At 33.1% G+C, this 18,073-nt stretch overlaps 2 long non-coding RNA genes across 2 annotated transcripts; one reads left to right on the forward strand and one right to left on the reverse strand.

Moving 5' to 3' along the window:
* Positions 1–3,182: 3,182 nt before the first annotated feature.
* LOC109176716 lies at positions 3,183–10,250 on the reverse strand. Its single transcript, XR_002053432.1, has 3 exons — positions 10,173–10,250; positions 9,822–9,824; positions 3,183–3,193 (listed from the first exon to the last, which is right to left on the reverse strand). It is a non-coding gene; the product is annotated as an uncharacterized LOC109176716 (long non-coding RNA).
* Positions 5,240–9,839, forward strand: LOC109176715. Its single transcript, XR_002053431.1, has 3 exons — positions 5,240–5,334; positions 6,196–6,274; positions 9,642–9,839. It is a non-coding gene; the product is annotated as an uncharacterized LOC109176715 (long non-coding RNA).
* Positions 10,251–18,073: the final 7,823 nt, after the last annotated feature.

The following is an 18,073-nucleotide window of genomic DNA, read 5'->3' on the forward strand; positions in this document are numbered from 1 at the left end:
CAATAATATCACGCTCTCCAATACTTGTATCCAGATCTCCAACAATTAAAGCTGCTACTTCAGAAACTTGAGGCAGATTATATGTCCTCGCATCTCTAGTTCGTTTTCCCAACAACTTTATTTTTACTTCGGCGCATGGATTAATATCCAACTCAGACATAGCCATGCGAAAAGACTTAACCAAGACATTATTTTCATCCAGGTCTTTCTGAATGACATTCACTATTTCTACATGAATGTCATCTTGGTCACCACTACCCCTACAACAACATATACTTGGAATTGATATTTATTTAGATAAAAAATAGTATTTAATGTGTAATTACGGAAACTTCTTTACCTCACAGCATTTATACGGTTGTTCCTTTCATTTCGTGTCGTATATGTATAACTGGGCAAAATGAGGTTCTTTGCCTTGTTCTGGAAGTAAAGTGCCCATTAGGTGGTAGTTTTGACCACTTAATCGAAAAATTGGAGGTGCTCCCCCCTTGTTCACGTTCTTGTCAATTTTTCCACCCATGGATGTGAAGCAGAACATGTTGTTGTAGGTCCTAATGTTGTGTAAAAACTCTTTTGATATTTCGTCATTGCCGAAAAAGAGATCAAATATACCTTTTGGTGGCAACTTATTATCCGGCAATTTGATCTTCCCATTGTTGCAACACAACATAAACAGTGGCGATGCTTTTGTTGACAAATTCTTCTTCCTTTCTTCAAACCAAAACAGAGCCCCACAATGGACGCACTGATTCGTTGCATCACCAAAATCGCAGTATTGACCTGAAACCAAATATATACAAATTTAAATACTGATTTATATTTCAGGCACGTATAAAACAAACATACATACCATGTTGTGGACCAGAGGATGTCCCAATTTCCGAGGTCTGCCTAACAGCGTTACCCGATATATTTGCATCTGAAATTAAAAAACATTTAAAAATTATTTTTAATATTGAAAGAGTGACCATATGTACTTTACTTATATTTGTTTGAAACACCACAGGGGACTATTTTTTTACCATCTATGTTCTGATTTGGGACATCGCTCATTGTATTGTTACTTTCATCTTCAAAGGCAGGTAGCAAGTCTCTGGTTGTTACATGGTCTTCGACAATTGCATATTTATCTAATGGTTTACGAATTGCCAATTCATCTTGTGTTATCGTCGAACCCGGATTTTGTTTATCTACAATAAAAAATTTCTGGCAATTGCTTGGACCTATTTGTGTATTGCACTGCCGTACTGTACACATACATAATATTAGACAAATTTAAAGAATAACAATATTTAAAGTGACAATTAATTGAGACCACTACATTTTATGGGACTATAAAAAAATAAGTTGGTAGCACGTACTAACATAAAAAGGATAGAATTCTTAATATTATAAATTAAATACACTTAACATTATAACTTATGCTACCCTAGAATATGAAATAGTAATTTAACTGTATAAGTATTATTATATTTTATTGGAAAAATCACATGATAGACCATGGTCCACAATAATGTGTGCACCATAAATAGGAATAAAAGTGAAAAAGTGTATTTCAGCAAAAAATTGATATTAGAAATTGATATTATCAAATAAATCATATATCCAGCAAAAAATTAGTGAAATTACAATTCCACACATACTTATATGTACCATGAGTTACATTATAATTAAATTACACATAACAAAAGAAATATAACTATTTGAACAAAAAATTAGAAATTGATATTATCAAATAAATCATATATCAGGCAAAAATTAGTGAAGTTACAATTCCACACATACTTATATGTACCATGAGTTACATTATAATTAAATTCACAAAGAGTCTATAGCAATTCAGCTTAGGGCATTTACCGGTAGTGATGTTACTCAATGGTGTGATATTTTCATACAAACATCCTCGCTGGGGATTAGTGTAAGGAGTAGCTGTCGTCCGTTGGTCTTGATCTTGAGCAGCATTATTCGTAAAAGATGAGCAACGAAATGATTTGCTGTGATTGAAAATATACCATTAAATTAAGAACTAATTCCAATAATTATAACTCGAAACAATTAAGCACACATAACATAAATAATTTTACAATTGCACAACTTTAATACGTAATCGAATAGAATTATGTAGACGATGGTCCACATTCTAACTTAAATACAATTCAAATCTAAAAGTATATATCATTAAGTACAATGTAATCAATTAATTACACCTAATCAATTAATTAGAAATTGATATTAAACATAAATTACATTACAATTATAACATTTAATTTGACAAACAGCTTCGAACAATTAACAGTATAAGGACATTTAAATTAACAATTAATGTATATCAATTCATATATTGGGATTTACCATTACTGATGTTACTGAATGGTGTGATATCTGGGGACAAACCACATCCCAACGGATTTTGGGTTCGATTATTTGGCGTATTTTGCTCTTTCCCTTGACAAGCATTAGTCATTAATGATGATTTGCAAAATTATTTGCTGTGAGGAAAAAAGAATCAATTAAAAGACGATAAAAACAACAGTAAGTACAACAATTGACATTTTTAAAATTAATCACACCTAATGCTATTCATTACGCTAGCCTATAAGTGTAAATTGTAATTGTTTTAAATAAGGTTTACATAATAAGTAGACCAATAAAAAGGTTTTTTAAATTCACAATGATGCTATATCAATTGAACTTAGTTGATTTACCGTTAGTCATGTTACTCAAGGGTGTGATGTTTTGCGGCAAACACCCTCCTAGAGGAATGCGGGAAGGATTTCTTGCCGGAGGCTGTTGTTTTCCTTGAGCAGAATTATTCCTTGATGATGAGTTGCCCAATTCATTTTCTGCGAATTAGAATAGAACATTAAAATAAATAATAATCCAAATAATTAAAAATCCTAAAAATGAATTACACATAACACAACTAACAGTACATAATTAATTTCGAATTGTTCAAAATTTACCTAACAATTATTTACAAATTAGTGATTGTGCCACTAAACACACCTAACGGATAATCTAATTGTAATATATATATATATATATATATATATATATATATATATATATATATATATATATATATATAACCTGAAATTGTAATGGCTATATAGTAACACTAATTTTATTTGACAAACTCTTAAGTATAACATTGTCCACAATAAATACCATTAAAATTGTTAAGATTATATATCTAATTAATTACACATAACAATTCAAAATTAAATATATAAATAAATAACTATATACATATCTATATATTTATTTATTAATTTATATGTATAAACTATTTAAATATATATATTTTCTGTATATATATAATTTGCCGCACATAATATATATATATATATATATATATATATATATATATATATATATATATATATATATATATATATATATATATTAATTATTATTGTTTTTCCGGTCGGAATATTGAGAGAAGAGGAAGGAGGCTGATAAGCCTTCTCCTTCGCTTGACCTCTCCTTCTCTCATGTCTGAACCGCTCTGTTCTTCAGCAATTCCAAACGATCTTCCTATATTTCTCTGTCAAGCCTAAATCTAGATCAGTACTAAGTCGTAATCTCCGATTCAACTGTTCTTATTGAACATTATTTCCGGAGAAATTGTAGTCGGGTCTCGCTTAGCATCGATCCGATTTTCAATACACAATCCCGATCTTTCCTTTCTGTGAAAGATCGTAGTGTTCAACAACGGTAAATGGTGGCAATCGCGTTTCAGTGAAGCTAATTTTCCAATTCTAAGGTTAGTATGCTTTAAATCTACACAAAATTTGTTTAGGGTTTCGTACTTTTCATTGTTCTTTGTTCTAAAATTGATCTACATTTCTAGATCTACGCATGCATATCGACAATTCGTAGTCCAATTTATTGATTTCAGATTTGTATGATTCATAGCCATTAGTGTTCTAAACCGTATTCTTTTTAGAAATTGCTCTAAAAACACCAAATAGAAATTACTCTTAACTGTTTAACAATCATTTTCAAAATGGTATAGCTATATTATTATTCACACAAACCCTAACCTTTTTTCGACTTTATCATGTTGTTTTTCATGAACATACTGGAATTTTTTGAGGAGACAGAGAGCATAAACAGAATCGCACAGGAAGAGGATGCTATAATGAAGCTTAATTTGAAGTATTAAAAAGATAAGTTTCGAACTTACCTTTATTTTCATCACTTGGTTTCCTTTTGATGCCTATAATTGTTTATTTAGTGATTTTCCTCATTGCTCTGTCTATTGTTTTTACTTGAAAATGTAGATGTGATTTGTCTATTTTACTGGGGTATGAAACTGGCAGGTTGTGTTGGTAGTTAGATGGGGCATCCTTGTTTAGATGGGTTCATTGTAGTTTATTTTAATTTTGCCTTGATTTTGAAAATAGGATTGGAACTGAAGAGTTTTCTCTTAATAGTAATGATAGCTGCCCATCAATTCTATTTAATGTTTAGGCAATGTGTTTCTTTTCCTAAGAATGATTAACTAATACTTAACAGGACAATAATTCCCTTGCCTTGGCAGTGTATGGCAGTGTATTCACTTCTATGTTATGGCAATTAAAATATAGTTTCAGTTTTTTAGTTAACCGAACAATGTTAATTAATTTACAACTCTGGAATTGCAATGTTGTTATCTAATTTCTTTCAAAATGTGGCTGCCAATTTATTCAATGTATGTGTTGTTATTATTTATTCTGGACAGAAATACTAACCTTGTTTATTTTTTTCTTTTTAGAGCTACTGAAGAGTAGCCAGCAGAAAAGAATCACTATGGCCTGATCAGAAAATAAGTTAAGACTCTATCTTGATTTGGCTTAGTTTAGATGACTTTGGACTGTTATAGTTTCACAGTTTGTAAGTCTGTTGTAAGAACATTGAACACATACATTAATTATTTGATTCTACTTATGAAATATTATGAACACATTCTAACAATTTTAAATTTTTGGGGTATTTTTTTTAGAATGGAATAGTCCAAGCTTGTGACACATTGAAATGCAGCAAGCTGAAAAGAACCAAGCAATCAAAGACCACTAAAAGCATTATGGTCATATAAGCAAATAGGTTAAGACTTTATTTTTATTTGTCTGTCTTTAGATTAGTTTGTATGCATATACTTGCCTAGTTTGTAACTTTGTTCACTTTACTTTGTAAATATTCTGAACACAGATTCTAACAAATTTTTTTTTTTTTTTGTTATTCTTTTTAGAATTAAATAATTCAAGCTTTGAAGAAATTGAAGAGCATCCGTCAGAAAAAAACCAATCAATCAAAGACCACTAAAAGCAATATGGTAATATAAGCAAATAGGTTAAGACTTCCTCTTTACTTGACTGTAGTTAGATTAGTTTGTATGCATATACTTGTATAGTTTGTAAGTCTGTTCACTTTAATTTGTAACGCAATACTTTTCCATTACTGGTTTTTACTTTACTGCATTGTTTTTTTCTATATAAGTATACAATTCTGTAATGTTAGCACAGTAATGTTAATAACTTTTTTTTTTGCTCTTTGGTCAAAACTGGTATAACTATTTTGTATATATCATAATATACTTTAACTGTGTTTTATTGCAAGCAACAACTTTGGTTTTTTAATACTACACACATTCAGTAAGATGTCCTTGTTCAATAAATGGTCCTCGACTATCAAACAACTTCATATATTTTTAATTGTAGTGTCTTTGATATCTTGACTTTGGTGCATTATTTTATTCTATATAAGCATATAAGTGACCTTTGTGTATGATAAACTTTTTTTTGTTAAGCAGATTCTCATTTATTAGTGAACACAGTAATTTAAATTCGCTTTTTTTACTCTTTGCTTAAGACTGGTATAATGTTCTTGTATGTATCATAAGATTCTTTAATTTGTTTTTATTGGAAGAAACAACTTTATTTTATTAATAATACAAACCTTGAAAACTGTCTTTGTTCTCCAAATGGTCCTCGAGTATCGACAATGTTAATCTATTTTTATTTGTATGCTATTTGACCTCTGGTATTTTTTAAATTATTTTATTCTATATTGCTATAAAAGTCAGATATGTTTAGGATCAAAACATTTTTCAGTTTAAAGGATTGTTGGTTTTTTTGTTAAAACAGTAATGTAAATGAATAAAAAAACTCTTCTTTTAGTTGTTGTTATCTAATTTCTTTTTAAATGTGCTAGAAAACATTGATGGATTCCAGCTTGAACATCAATTGATTTCGAGAGATGCAAACAGAGTAAAGGAAGATTGTGCAAATAGGTAATTGGAACTAACACCTTTTTTTTAGCACAGTATATTTACATATCTTCATATTAGAATTTCAAACAGAGTTAAAGAAGATTGTGCAAATAGGTAATTGAAACAAACTCTATTTTATAGGCACAATATATTTAGATATAAAGTCTTAGAATTGGAAATAGGAAAATATACCCTAAACCCTAAACTTCAAAGTCTAAATTGCTTGGCAAACTATTTCCATCTTGTTTGCCTTCTTAAACCTTGGCCACCTAGCATCTTTGCTAAACTTTGACACCTTTCATCCTTACTCTGAATAACCTGTTAGGAAAATTAGGAAAACTGCAAAACAGGCACAATATATTTAGATATAAAGTCTTAGAATTGGAAATATGAACATATAAAAAACACAATTTAAAACTCTAAATTACTTACCAAAGAATTTCCATCCCGTTTGCCTTCTGAAACCTTAGCACCTGGCATCTTTGCTGCAAAACAGGCACAATATATTTAGATATAGAGTCTTAGAATTGAAAATAGGAACATATAAAAACACAACTTCAAACTCTAAATTGCTTGCCAAACTATTTCCATTCTGTTTGCCTTTTAAACCTTGGCCACCTTGCATCTTTGCTAAACTTTAACACCTTTCATCCTTACTCCTAATAACCTGAAAGGAAAATTAGGAAAACTGCAAAACAGGATATAATAGCAGTATACACAACCATTTATTGTACTAAACAGATAGGTAATTACTAAAAGCATTAGATAAAAGTTCAAAATCATCCATAGAACTAAAAAAAAAAAAAAAAGAAATTGTCACACCATAGTATTACAAAAAAAAAAAAAAAATTGTCTGGATAGGTGCCCGTCTAACAACAGCCACTTTCAACCATCAATCTGAATTACAACTTTTCCTTTTTTATTTCTGAGTCATTCAATTTCCTACTTTTGGACGATGAAAACTCATCCAAAAGTGACCTTTTAATGGCACCAGCATTTTCTGCATTGTCTTCTCCTTCCTTTTGCGAGGGCTGGACAGTGGCAGGACTATTGACTTCAACTCCAATAGAATCTTCCTATAATTAAGAACAGCAGAAAAACCTATTAGTAACCAAAAAAAAAAAACCTATAATTTAGGGTTTCAAATTCTTACTCCAGAAACTGCATTAGTGTTAGTTTCCTCCTCAATCATCCTTGACATTAAGTCTTGCTCTTCATGCTCCACAAATCTGTCAGCATAGGTCTTAAGCAAGTGCTCATCCCTTACAACCCTAACAACATTGAATGGGTAATTGGGACCCATCTTTTGGGCCAGTTTGAAGTTGATCTTAAAAAGCATCTTCATACCAACTATAACATCTAATTCAGGTGGCACTTCAACATCAAGCTGTTTAGATAGTCGATAAATAACCAAATTAAAAACAGATAATGTAAACAGTTTAAGAAAAAAAAATGTAGACATTAGGTAATAAGAATTTACCTCCTTGTATTTTGCATACAAAATAGAGGCAGGAATACCCACAAGCTCTGTAACTTCCCTATCCCAAAGCAACATGGGAGCATCTCCAGACTTGTCAAGAGCAATAACAACTACTTTGTACCTAACTGTACCCATCATACAACTCTTCTTACACTTAGTACAAAAAAGTGTCCCTTCCTGTTCTTTAAGCTTCTTATTACATCCAAGTTTCAGGCATGATAAGTAATACCAACCATCCTCAAAATCCAACCCAAGAATCTCAGCAGCAACATAGTAGTCCCCATCCTATAGTATTCAAAAAAATTGATAAGTATATATAGCACTTAATAATTTCAGTTACATCAAACTACAAAAGGAATTGGTAGTTTAGTGTGTGGATTACCTTTTCACCTTCTTAATGTCATGGCAGTTAGTGACAATAACAGAAGCATTATTAAAATCACTTAGTCCTGTAGAGTTGGAATGCAGTGTGCCAGTACTGAGACTCCTCATTGGAGTACCCTGAGCTTTCATGCTTCAAAAAGATTAGAAACTTAGTTAGATGTGTCTAAAACACAAAACAACAATAAAGTAGACAACATTTAAACTATCTTTCTTATTTTTAGATATGCATTTGAGTAAAAAGTAGAGCACATAAACTCTTTAAACTATCTTTCTTATTTTTAGATATGCATTTTAGACAACATTTGCCTAAAATAAGTAGTAGAAAGTAGAGCACACAGTAATTAAAATAGCAAAAAAATTAGTAGAAACCAAAAAAAAAGGAGAAATATAAAAGATGGAACTTACTTTGACTTAAACTCTTTAAACTCTTCCCAATCCTCATTAAACCACAGCTTCGTAGCATCATAGGAACTGGTTATTCTCACTTCACCTAAAATAAATGAAAAATATAGATGCATGTATTTTTAGATATATATTAGGATATATATACAGTATAGAATATTTAGTATTTGAATCTATAGATTAGAAGAGAAAACAGTATAAAAACTCACCACCCACAACTTTGGCCCTACAGCATTGAATGACAACAATCAGTGGTTCAACAGAATCACTATTGTAAAAAGGCATCAGGGAACTAACATGCTCATTCCACAGTGTACACATGATGGTGTTATCACTGGTTTAGAAACAGAAAAAATACAAAATTAAAAAAAAAATGCATTATATTCTAATGTAATCAAATTTATTTTAAAAAACTTACGCATTGTCTTGAAGTTGGAAGTCTATTAGTTTGGTGGCCTTTCCCCCTACAATCTTGTCCACAGGATTGTAAATCTCAACTACCCTTCCAATAACATCTGCAAAATGAACAAAGTATAATCAATAACTACTAAAAGTAGAATAAAAAACATATTAGCAGATAGGAAAGTTAATTTTAGTACCAATCAGCTCCTTGTCATTCACATCATCAGGATCTTTCAAAGCCTCAAAACTCTTTAATCTAAACATTTTGCAAGGAAACCCCTTAGAATGTATTTCCTTGACTTGTGTTCTGTAGTTAAATTTGAGCAGGAAACCATGCTCTGTAATCTTGTACACGTAGTAGTTTGTAGAGGCCATGAAGTTCTTTATTTCATAAACTTTCCCTTCCTTGATTGTATCTCTATACTTTACAATGTCTTTCTTGATGATACTCGCATGAATATAGTCTCCCTGCGAATACAATAGTAAACAAATTTTAGACAACAAAACAGTTTAGGATGAGTAGATAACATGGCATGATAGTAGCTTAATTGAAAGAGTACTATATGAGAAGATTATAGATAGTAAAACACACTAAGATTATTAGATAAAATGGCAGCAGTTCGTAGACAAAATAATATGTGAAAATAGATAAAATTACCTCTTCATCATGGAACACAACTTCCATGCTCTTACTAACCTGCCCCTATCCCCTTTTCTCAGGAACTTCAAACACACGAACTGCTCTCACTCGTATTGCCCTTTGCTGGTGTTCCGGCTTGATGTTCCTGACAGCAATGAACATGGAAGGCATGTTGAAACACCAAATATTGCTTTAGAAAGGCCTGTAAAGTGTGATTACTTTCGGAAGTGTCCGACCATGAAGAAGACCGGTATTTATACATACTGAAGATTCAAAAAAAAAAGGAGATACCGGCATTATATGTTTGGGAAATACCACATCTCAATTAATGTAAATTTGAATATTGCAACTCTTCATATTCTATGTAATCTAGGTATCTCTGTATGTATGTAATGCATATAATTGTTTCTTGTATGCCGTAGCAGTTCATTATTATTTGTAGATATTAATAGGAGTGATCTTGGTTACAATACCAAAGAGTTCTACATTAATTGAACTCCTTGGGAACCAAGGACTGTGTAATAATAACAACGGCTAGGTATATTCCCAATAGCGATTCCCATTACACGCGCAGAGTAAAAACGGAAGTAATTCGAGATGCATAACTATACCAAAACTGCGTCGTTTTCATTGGGCGGGAAACAATGATTGGCAAAACTTCTTGCTTTATTATAGAGTTAGATTAGATTGGGTTAAATTTAGGAACCCACTCCTTGACCAAAATAAATAAATGATTCTTTATATTCTCATGAGAAAATATAAATGATATTTCAAAATTTCAACATGAAATTTCAAAATTAGAAGATACGCATGCCCCTTTACAACCATTTAATGAAATTGGATTGGATGTTGTAACTTGTAACAGAAATTAAAGTTTCTTATATTCTTATATACAAAATAAAAATTTAAGCTATAAGTTTAGTTAATAATTATTTTTTAATACTATTGATTTGATAGTATCTGTTCTATACTTTCTCTAATTAATGCAATCCAAAGAGTCAATACCCCACCCACTGGAGTTTGATCCTGCGACCTTCCCTCAAACGCACTCTTAGTATATTAAAAATGTACTTCTTATTTATAGTTCAAATTATGCTATGAGCACATGCCCACCCTGCATATGGTGCGCACGAATCTATATCCATAATTTCTATATTGTAGATCCATAATTTCTAGAATCTCAGTGAGCTAAAATTTATACCATGTTTTCACAAATCAGTGCAGTATAGAAATTATGGATCTACTGTATTTAAATTATGGATCCTACAGTTTTAGAAATTATGAATCTAAAGTATAAATTTTACCTCACCGAGAGTCTAGAAATCGAGTTAGAAGATGACTCGTGTCAATGAGCTCTGGTAACCAATGATTGTCTTTATCATTCGTTATCTTCACACATCAAATGATCTTTCTTTATCATTTGTCAATGATTTGCCTGAGAGATAGACCCTTCCAGGTTTCGGTCTATGTAGATCTCTCGGTCTTGTCTTCACTTCTTCTTCTTGATCTTTGGTGACGAACTTGCAAGAGCATATTAGCTCGCGTTGCAGACAGTAAGCACGAATCAATCAGTGCTTACAATGGAGATTCGTCATAGAACATCCCAACCTAGAAATATAAGGTAGCGAGACTTGGAAATGAACAAATTCTCTGTTTGGCATGGGACAAAAGGTGAGCCTTTTTTGTGAGCATAGAGAGTAAATTCCGAATTCCTAGAAAAATGCATGAGGTACTGAAGTTGAAGTGAAACTGTAGCAACCAGACTAAAACAATAAGAGGATGGTTCTGGTTACGATTTAGAATTAGAAAAAAATAAAATAAAATAATCGTTGAATTTAGACTATTTTAAAAATAGAAAATAGAATTTACAAAAATAAATAAATCAATATTAAACCACCAGTTCAAACTAAAACTGGTTCAGTTAATCAAACCTAGATAAGATAAGACACCCTTTTTGGAGTCCTGGAGGGTATTGTCTCAATATACAAAAAAATAAAAAAAAAATAAATAAATAAATAGTACAAAATACAATTATACAAAACATGTGACATTGTGACATAACAATATAAAATTTTTCTCACCGTTTAAAATTAGAAAGAGATAATTTATATTTATATATAATATAATATTGTAATGATTCATTCCTCATGAATAATATAACTTAAAAGTAAATTCATAATTTCTATACTATAGATTCATAATTTCTAAATTGTATAGTTATCAAATTATGAACATATATATAGTTCAGTGATTTGTGAATACAGAGTTCAACAATTGGGAATATGAACATTGAAAATTATGAACATAGAGTTTTCAGTTTTGTAATTGTAAATATAGAGTTCAATAATTATGAATCTATAGTAGGATTATTCTCTTGAAATGTTCACCTAGCTGCATGACTAGGCTAGCTAGCTGATGAATAATAATCTAAAGTAATAATTTAATGTTGTCCTTTGGTTGTGTTTTTATGTAACAAGAGAATGAGCTTTGTCCATGGTTGAAGGATAGACCAAGGAAACCTTTTCCGGTAACTAACCACGACTGTCTACAACTCGGCTCGCCAGTCATTGGAATTGGTGCCGTGCTTGAACCTCATGAAGTCCACAATCAAGTTGTTCTGCTGAAACTGCTCCGTCGGTGCTGAACCGTTAGAATTATTACTATTTCCATCGATTGAGAATTCTCGCTGCTGCTTAGATAGAACTTTGAGCTTGGAGAACCTAGGGCTGCGTCTTTAGAGGAAGAGAGTTCTCAGTGACGGCAGATATGAAGTCAACGGCGAATCAGCGGCGGAATTGGAGGGGAACAAAGAAAGTCAGGCGGCAGCAGAAGAAAAAGAGGAGAAACTCATCGGAGAAGAAATCGTCGCTGAAAATGGAGAGAATCTAATCGGAAAAGAAAGAAAAATGCGTAAAATGACTAAAATACCCTCATCATTTGACCTATTAAATTTTTCAGGTGAGATTTGGCCGACGTGACCAAAATTGATAGAAATTGCATAGTTGGCCGGCAATTTGGCCGATATGGGATGGGGCACCAGCTGCAGACCCCCTTCTGACAAGCAAACACGGTGCAGCACGGCCTCAGCGTTCATTGGCGACCATTTGCGTCCTGGAAGTACAGGAGTTAAGACTATTAATATCTGTTCAAGACCTTTTTAGGGACCTTCCAAGTATCTCATACCTTTTAAATTTTTGTTCAGAAGTGTGCTGGCACTGAGAAGCCAACAGACGTAGAGGATGGGGCGCCAGCTGCAGGCGTCGAGGATGGGCGCCAGCTACAAGCGTCGAGCGTGTTGCGGCAACTGCAAGCGTCGAGGATGGGCCACCAGCTGCTGGCGTCGAGCATGTTGCGCCAGCTGTAGGCGTCGAGCGTGTTGCACCAGCTGCAGGTGTCGAGCGTATTACTACGGGACAACTCCCAACAAGATCAATTAGGTGTCTCCGTGAGTGTCTCGATGATCGAGCACAGTACTTTCTGGTACTTGAAATAATTAATCGTATCAGAGCAATATATATATATATATATATCATGGTATCAGAGCCCTTATTTTGGTATCACACAATACCCTCATTATTTGACCTATTAAATTTTTCGGTGAAATTTGGCCGATGTGACCAAAATTAATAGATATTGCATAGTTGGCCGACAATTTAGCCAATATGGGATGGTGCGCCAGCTGCAGGCCCCCTTCTAACAAGCGATCATGGTGCAGCATGGTCTCAGCGTTCATTTGGTGACCATTTGCATCCTGGAGTTACTGGAGGTAAGACTATTAATATCTGTTTCAAGATCTTTTTACGAACCATCCAAGATCTGTTGTTCAGAAGTATGCTGGCACTGAAACTTCAGTAGGAACTGAAGAGCCAGCAGACATAGAGGATTAGACTCCAGTATGCGTAGAGGATTGTGGGCCAGCTGCAGGTGTCGAATGTGTTGCTACAGGACTACTCCCAACAAGATCAATAGGTGTCCCCGTGATCGAGCACAATACTTTCTGTTACTTACAATAATTAATGGTATCAGAGAAAATATATATATATATATATATATATATATATATATATATATATATATATATATATATATATATACATATATATATTGCTATCATACCATAAATTATTGCTTTGACATCACACAATACCCTCATTATTTAACCTATTAAATTTTTACTGTGAGATTTGGCCGACAATTTGACCGATGTAACCAAAATTGAGTAAAATTGCATTGTTGGCCGGCAATTTGGCCGATATGGGATAGGGCGCCAGCTGTCGATCCATTCTGACAAGCGAACATGGTGCAGCACGATCTTCATTGGCAACCAATTAGTCATGGAGGTAAAACTATTAATATCTGTTTCAAGATCTTTTTAGGGATATTCTGAATATCTCATACCTTTTAATTTGTTATTCAGAATCGTGCTGGCACTAAGACTCCAGCAGGCACTGAGAAGCCAGCAGGCATTGAGAAGTCAGCAGGCGTAGAGGATAAATCTACAGCAGGCGTAGAGGATGAGACTCCAGCAAGCGTAGAGGATGGGGCGCCAGCTGCAGACGTAGTGGATTGGGCGCCAGCTGCAGGTGATGAGCGTGTTGTGCCAGCTGCAGGTGATGAGCGTGTTGTGCCAGCTGCAGGTGACGAGCGTGTTGTGCCAGCTGCAGGTGACGAGCGTGTTGCTACGGGACTACTCCCAACAAGATTAATTAGGTGTTCCGATGATCGAGCACAATACTTTCTGGTATTTGTAATAGTTTATGGTATCAGAGCAATACACACACACACAAACACACACACACACACACACACACACACACACACACACATATATATATATATATATATATATATATATATATATATATATATATATATATATATATTGCTCTGATACCATAAATTATTGCTCTGACATCACACAATACCCTCATTGTTTAACCTATAAAATTTTTACGGTGAGATTTGGCCGACAATTTGACCGATGTGACCAAAATTGATAAAAATGGTATATTTGGCCGATATGGGATAGGGCGCCAGCTGCCGATCCCATTCTGACATGCGAACATGGTGCAGCACGATCTTCATTGGCGACCAATTTGTCATGGAGGTAAGACTATTAATATTCGTTTTAAGACCTTTTTAGGGATCTTTCAAATATCTCATACCTTTTAATTTGTTATTCAGAAGGATGCTAGAACTAAGACTACAGCAGGCACTGAGAAGTCAGCAGATGTAGAGGATAAATCTCCAGCAGGCGTAGAAGATGAGACTCCAGCAAGCGTAGAGGATGGTGCTCCAGCTGCAAGCGTAGTGGATTGGGCGCCAGCTGCAGGAGTCGAGCGTGTTGTGCCAATTGCAGGTGTCGAGCATGTTGCTACGGGACTACTCCCAACAAGATTAATCAGGTGTCCCCATGAGTGTCCCGGTGATCGAGCACAGTACTTTCTGGTATCTGTAATAATTTATGGTATCAGAGCAATATATATATATATTGTTCTGATACCATGAATTATTACCGTGATATTATATAATGCACTGAGCCAACCGATTAACCGAAAAAAAATCGATTTGGTAATACAAATTAAAGTTCAATTCAGTTAATAGTTAATTAAAATGGTTCAGTTAACTGAACAGTTAACGATTGCACATCGCTAGTTGATACTATTCTTCTCAGAACTGGGAGAGCAGAGAGGCTTTTAGTTAATAATTATTTGGAAGTTATGAACTTAGAAAATTGGAGTACATGTAATATTTTTCTATAACAAATTAGGGTAAAATAACGGAATATGTTGTTTAAGATGCCAGAATACATAAACTTTATACGTACATATAGGCTATGTTTGGTAAATCTAGTTGAAAAGGTAGCTGAAATATGAAAAGGAGCTGAAAGTTGAAAAGGTATAAGCTAGGAGCTGAAAACTGAATAGCTGTTAAACTATTTGTTATGCTTGAAAGTGTTTGGTAAAATTAATTTTTTGATAAGCTGATAAATGTAAAAAGACTAAAAGGGACATCTTCATAAAATTTAAATTAGTTTATTTACATATTAAATTTTAACATTTTGTCTTTAAAAAATTAACACTTTGAAATAAAACTATTAGCATAATCATGATCTAGCATCTCATAATGAAGTAGCAATATTGTTGCGCATCTCCTTCATCTCATAATAATAATAAGAGTAAAAGATATTTTTGGTCCTAGACTTATAGGGGCACAAACAATTTTGGTCCTGCATAAACAAATCAGTGTGGACAATTTTGGACATTCTAATAATAATAATAATAATAATAATAATAATAATAATAATAATAATAATAATAATAATAATAATAATAATAATAATAATAATAATAATAATAATAATAATAATAATAATAATAATAATAATAATAATAATAATAATAATAATAACAATAATAATAATAATAATAATAATAATAATAATAATAATAATAAATAATAATAATAATAATAATAATAACAACAATAACAACAATAACAACAACAACAATAACAACAATGATAATAATAATAATAATAATAATAATAATAATAATAATAATAATAATAATAATAATAATAACAACAACAATAATAATAATAATAATAATAATAATAATAATAATAATAATAATAATAATAATAATAATAATAATAATAATAATAATAATAATAATAATTGTGGTGAAAGTTGCGGATAAAGGACAAGGTTAAAGGGTTTTAATTGGGAAGGGTAAAGGATGTCATTTCTTTAAAATAATAAGGACAAAGATTGAAAAAAAAAAGTTAGGAAACTACTAGCTTATTTTGATACGCTACCTATGATAGTATTCCAAAATGAACTCTTATTTAAGCTACGAGCTTATTTTGGAAACATTACCAAACAGGCTTATAGCTTATTATTAGCTTAAAATAAGCTATAAGCTCTTAAATAAGCTCTGTCAAACAGACTCATATCTACATCTACAAATGTAATAAAAGTCAATAATGTTAGGCCCTTAACTCGAACAAAAAAAAAAATGTCGGTAGTAGTTGTTTCTTAAAATGAATGGTTCATATTATTTTGATTTTAGTATTTTTTTTTTAATGATTTTCCTTATTACCCTCTATTATATTATTTTCTTCCCTTAAATAACACTAATTTCCGTTAGTATAAACTTTAGTAACAGAATATTCCGTTAGCTATTTATTATTCTTAACATATTCATTAATTTGAGTAAAAGACATTTTTAGTCCTAGACTTATAGTGGCACGGACAATTTTAGTCCTTTATAAAAAAATCAGACAATTTGTAGATACTATTATTGTGACGCGGACAATTTTGGTCCTCCGTCAATATTCTCGTTAGAAAGTCCGTTTGAGAGGGGGTATTTGTGTCTTTTTATCATATCAACTAATTAATAGGCTCATCATGAGCCACCTACTGCCATAGCTGAATTATACTGCACATCTTCGGGTCCTTTCTCCAGAAGAACCGCGAAACAGAGGAGCTCTGGATTCAGTAATGCTACGGAAAATTGAGGAATTCCCCTTGGCAAGATGCCAAAGGGCTCTTGCAGACATTGCCTCCATGCCTTGGTAGCAGGGTCCTCAATTTCCCTTCCTTAATTACTAAACCCTAAACCAGCAGAAAGACTATGTTGGTGCTGATGATTAACCCCATTTGTGGGGTTCTTTGTTTGAGCTCTCATTGCCATTGTGGTTTCAATCACATTCTGGAAGTTGCTGGTTTTCTTGTTCCTAAGAGGATTGGTAATTTTCTTCATTTCATCATCATCATCATGAACCTTAAGATTATGATTCTTCTCCCAAATTAAAATTCTCATTTGCGGTTTTATTGCTGGCTAAAACCAAAGCGTGGATTGACGTGGCCTTGCTAACAATGGCGTATTTGCTATGTTCCTGGACTGTCTCAAAAGCCAAATGGCTAACCAGTAACTGGATTAGATTCTTCTGGGCGAAAAGGTCTAGAGATTTTAGGTAATGGGAAGCAAGCTCCGACACGGCCCAGGCCACCACCGCTTGTACTTTCATTGGACCTTCTTTGAGAGTTTTCGCAAACACCTGGAAGACGCTGGCCACGATTATGTGTTCGATGCTTTTATTGTCGCGGCTGAGTAGCTCGATCGATGGCTCTCGTCGCATTTTCTTGGCCTTCCGGCTTGCCTTCCTTCAAGAGCTTTAAGAGTGGCCCGACTCTGCCTTCCTCGATGATCAGCTTCCTGTAGCGATCACTGTCGCGGGCCAGCGAAACCAGCGACGCCGAGGTGTTGGATGCGTAGTCGAGGGAGCCGGTGAAGAGCAGCAATCTGTTCCCATATTATGCAGAGAATGGGATCGTTGGCGTCGATGGGAGGGAGGCTGAGATACTCATCAGCGCGGTCCTCGACGGAGGCGGAGACGCGGAAGCTGAGACTGAGTTGATATGATGAAAAACCACAAATACCCTCCTCAAACGGTGCATTTAACGGAAAAAGTGACGGAGGACCAAAATTGTCCTCGTCACCATAAG

Source organism: Ipomoea nil, unplaced genomic scaffold (genome assembly GCF_001879475.1).
Source record: "Ipomoea nil cultivar Tokyo-kokei standard unplaced genomic scaffold, Asagao_1.1 scaffold0753, whole genome shotgun sequence".
NCBI classification, from domain to species: Eukaryota; Viridiplantae; Streptophyta; class Magnoliopsida; order Solanales; family Convolvulaceae; genus Ipomoea; species Ipomoea nil.